This window comes from Meles meles, chromosome 1 (genome assembly GCF_922984935.1).
Source record: "Meles meles chromosome 1, mMelMel3.1 paternal haplotype, whole genome shotgun sequence".
Lineage (NCBI taxonomy): Eukaryota > Metazoa > Chordata > Mammalia > Carnivora > Mustelidae > Meles > Meles meles.
Genome location: NC_060066.1, coordinates 108,903,592 through 108,908,393, shown reverse-complemented (window position 1 = coordinate 108,908,393; position 4,802 = coordinate 108,903,592). Strand labels below are relative to the sequence as shown.

Genomic DNA, 4,802 nt, shown 5'->3' with positions numbered 1-4,802 from the left:
TTTTTTTTTTTTTTACTTCCTCGAGCTTTATTTTCTATTGCCTGTTAAGGGAATTATCTTTAAGCCATTTTAATTCTGTTTGAAACTCAGCAGCTTTTTTTTTTTTTTTTAAGATTTTATTTATTTATTTGACAGACAAAGATCACAAGTAGGCAGAGAGGCAGGCAGAGAGAGGAGGACACAGGCTCCCTGCTAAGCAGAGATGCAGGGCTCAATCCGAGGACCCCGGGATCATGACCTGAGCCGAAGGCAGAGGCTTTAACCCACTGAGCCACACAGGCGCCCCAAAACTCAGCAGCTTTTTTTTTTTTTTTTAAAGTAGGCTCCTCCCCTAGCTTGGAGCCCAATGTGGGGCTTAAACTCATGACCCTGATCGAAAAGTGAGCTGAGATCAAGAGTCAGAATGCTTAACCAATTGAGCCGCCCAGGCGCCCCGGAACTTTGCAGATTTTAAGTTTGATGTTTTTTGGTTTCTCATTCTAAATTCATTTTTTTTTCCTTCTAAAAGATTATGACATAATTTAAAATTTTAAATAATTATAACTAAAGCACTTTTAGCATATCTTCACTATTTCACCCAACTGGACACATTCCAACCAACTGTCAAAGGGTCATCAAAAAATAATAATTCTACAGATTTTAGAATGGAAATAATAAAAATAAGTGGTTTATTCTTACACCTAACTATCCCTAAAAGGCAAGAGGAAATGAAAAGATTGTTGATTTGTATATAATAATACTGAAAAGAGTAACATGCCATTAAAAAGGGCTAAAGATTGAAAACAAAACCAAACCTCAAAATACGTATCAAATCAAAGAAGTGGGAAAGACTGAAGTAGAGTGTCCCGGGAAGCATACTTACTTGATAAAACTAAAAGAATACTAGGGAGTGATTATCGTAAAAGTCAGGATAGTGGCTACTTTTTAGGGGAGGGAGAGAATGGTGATTGGGACTGGGTGGCGTAGCTGGACAGGTTCCATTTCTTTCTTTCTTTTTTTTTTTTGAAGACTTTATTTATTTATTTGACAGAGAGAAATCACAAGTAGGCAGAGAGGCAGGCAGAGGCAGAGGGAGAAGCAGGCTCCCTGCTGAGCAGAGAGGACCCCGAGATCCCAGGACCCTGAGATCATGACCTGAGCTCAAGCCAGAGGATTAACCTACTGAGCCATGCAATCGCCCCAAGGGTTCCATTTCTTGATCTAGATAGTAGTTTCAAGGGTGTTTGCCTTTTTTTTTTTAAGATTTTATTTATTATAGTGTCAGAGAGAGAGCGAGATCATAAGGAGGGGGAGCAGCAGGCAGAGGGAGAAGCAGACTCCTCACTGAGCATGAGCAGGGAGCCCGATGTGGGACTTGATCCCAGGACCCTCAGATCATGACCTGAGCTGAAGGCAGACACTTAACCACTGACTGAGCCAACCAGGCATCCCAAGGGTGTTTGCCTTATAGTAATTCTTCAAGTCATATATTTGCTTTGATGATCTTCCATATTTTATTTTTCAATGATAAAAGTAAAAAAACTAGATGCACTTCTGATTCCATGTGGCTGGTTGATAATGGCTGGAGATAGATTTACACCCTAATCCCTGCAACTTGTAAATGTTACCATATTTTGAAAAAGGGTGTTTGCAGATGTCATTAAATGAAGCCTCTTTAGGGATGTCTGGGTGGCTCAGTTGGTAAGTGTCTGGCTTTGACTTGGGTCGTAATCCCAGGGTTTTCTTACACCACACACGAAAATAGACTAAAAATGGATGCAGGACCTCAATGTGAGAAAGGAATCCATCAAAATCCTTGAGGAGAACACAGGTTAAAATCTTTAAAAAAATAAAATGAAGTGCTCGCTTCAGCAGCACATATACTAAAATTGGAACGATACAGAGAAGATTAGCATGGCCCCTGCGCAAGGATGACACACAAATTCATGAAGTGTTCCATATTTTTCAGCAATCAGACTACAAAAAGAAATTAAAGGCATCCAAATCAGCAAAGAAGAAGTTAAACTATCACTCTTTGCAGATGATATGATACTATATTGGAAAACCCAAAAGACTCCACTCCAAAACTGCTAGAACTTGTACAGGAATTCAGTAAAGTGTCAGGATATAAAATCAATGCACAGAAATCAGTTGCATTTCTTTTCCTTCCTTTTTTTTAAAAGATTTATTTATTTATTTATTTGACAGACAGAGGTTACAAGTAGGCAGAGAGGCAGGCAGAGACAGAGAGAGGGAAGCCGGCTCCCCGCTAAGCAGAGAGCCCAATGTGGGGCTTGATCCCAGGACTCTGGGATCATGACCCGAGCTGAAGGCAGAGGCTTTAACCCACTGAGCCACCCAGGCACCCCTCAGTTGCATTTCTTTACACCAACAACAAAACAGAAGAAAGAGAAATTAAGAAGTCAATCCCATTTACAATTGCATCCAAAACCATAAGATACCTAGGAATAAACCTAACCAAAGAGGCAAAGAATCTATACTCAGAAAACTATAAAGTACTCATGAAAGAAATTTAGGAAGACACAAAGAAATGGAAAAATGTTCCATGCTCCTGGATTGGAAGAACAAATATTATGAAAATGTCTATGCTACCTAAAGCAATCTACACATTTAATGCAATCTCTATCAAAATCCCATCCATGTTTTTCAAAGAAATGGCACAAATAATCCTAAAATTTATATGGAACCAGAAAAGACCTCGAATAGCCAAAGGAATATTAAAAAAGAAAGCCAAAGTTGGTGGCATCACAATTCCAGACTTAAAGCTCTATTACAAAGCTGTCGTCATCAAGACAGTATGGTACTGGGGTGCCTGGGTGGCTCAGTTGGTTAAGCGGCTGCCTTCGGCTCAGGTCATGATTCCAGAGTCCTGGGATCAAGCCCCACATCGGGCTTCCTCATCAGCGGAGAGCCTGCTTCTCCTTCTCCCTCTGCCTGCTGCCTGCTTACTTGTGCTGTCTCTCTGTTAAATAAATAAAATCTTTAAAACAAAAAACAAAAAAACAGTATGGTACTGCCATAAAAACAGACACATAGATCAATGGAACAGAATAGAGAGCCCAGAAATAGACCCTCAACTCTATGGTCAACTAATCTTCAACAAAGCAGGAGAGAATGTCCGATGGAAAAAAGACAGCCTCTTCAACAAATGGTGTTGGGAAAATTGGACAGCCACATGCGGAAAAATGAAATTGGACCATTTCCTTACACCACACACGAAAATAGACTCAAAATGGATGAAGAACCTCAATGTGAGAAAGGAATCCATCCAAATCCTTGAGGAGAACACAGGCAGCAACATCTTTGACCTCAACCACAGCAACTTCTTCCTGGGAACATCGCCAAAGGCAAGATCGCAAGGGCAAAAATGAACTATTGGGATTTCATCAAGATCAAAAGCTTTTGCACAGCAAAGGAAACAGTTAACAAAACCAAAAGACAACTGACAAAATGGGAGAAGATATTTGTAAATGACGTATCAGATAAAGTGCTAGTATCCAAAATCTATAAAGAGCTTAGCAAACTCAACACCCAAAGAACAAACAGTCCAATCAAGAAATGGGCAGAGGACATGAACGTCTGTTCATGTTCATTTCTGCAAAGAAGACATCCAGATGGCCCACAGACACATGAAAAAATGCTCCACATCACTTGGCATCAGGGAAATACAAATCAAAACCACAATGAGATACCACCTCACACCAGTCAGAATGGCTAAAATTAACAAGTCAGGAAATGACAGATGCTGGCAAGGATGCAGAGAAACGGGAACCCTTCTACACGTTGGTGGGAATGCAAGCTGGTGCAACCACTCTGGAAAACAGCACGGAGGTTCCTCAAAAAGTTGAAAATAGAGCTACCCTATTACCCAGCAATTGCACTACTGGGTATTTACCCTAAAGATACAAACGTAGTGATCTGAAGGGGCATGTGCACCTGAATGTTTATAGCAGCAATGTCCATAATAGCCAAACTATGGAAAGAACCTAGATGTCCATCAACAGATGAATGGAAAAAGAGGTGGTATAGATATATACAATGGAATACTATGCAGCCATCAAAAGAAATGAAATCTTGCCATTTGCGACGACGTGGATGGAACTAGAGGGTATTATGCTGGGCGAAATAAGTCAATCAGAGAAAGACAATTATCATATGATCTCCCTGATATGAGGAAGTAGAGAGGCAATGTGGGGGACTTAGGGGGTAGGAAAGGAATAAATGAAACAAGATGGGAATGGGTGGGAGACAAATCGTAAGAGACTATTAATGTCACAAAACAAACTGAGGGTTGCTGGGGGGGAAGAGGGTCCGGAGAGGGTGGTGGGGTTATGGACATTGGGGAGGGTATGTGCTATGCTGAGTGCTGTGAAGTGTGTAAAAATGGCTATTCACAGACCTGTATCCCTGGGGATAAAAACATTATATGTTTATAAAAAAAAAATTAAAAAAAAATGAAGGCTCTTTAAATGAAGAGATTATGATGGATTACCTGGGTGGGTCCTCAATGCAATCATAAGTGTCCTTGTAGGAGAAAGACAGAGGGGTATTTGACCCAGAGGAGAAGGTGATGTGAAGACAGAGACAGAAAGTGATGTACCCACAAACCAAGGAAACCTCCGTGTGTCTGTGTGTGGTCTTGCTGATGCCTCAACTTCAGACTTCTGACTTCTAGAACTGTGCAAAGATAAATTCCTGTTGTTTTAAGCTACTAAGTTTGTGGTTATTTATTACAGCATCTATATGAATGCACCTGGTAAGCTGAAGGACTTGGCAGGTCAGACCTTCTACTGCAAGAACAA

General features: G+C 40.6%; 1 non-coding gene across 1 annotated transcript; it reads left to right on the top strand.

The window, feature by feature from the left end:
• Nucleotides 1–1,838: 1,838 nt before the first annotated feature.
• On the top strand, nt 1,839–1,945 carry LOC123928053. Its single transcript, XR_006815593.1, has one exon. It is a non-coding gene; the product is annotated as a U6 spliceosomal RNA (small nuclear RNA).
• Nucleotides 1,946–4,802: the final 2,857 nt, after the last annotated feature.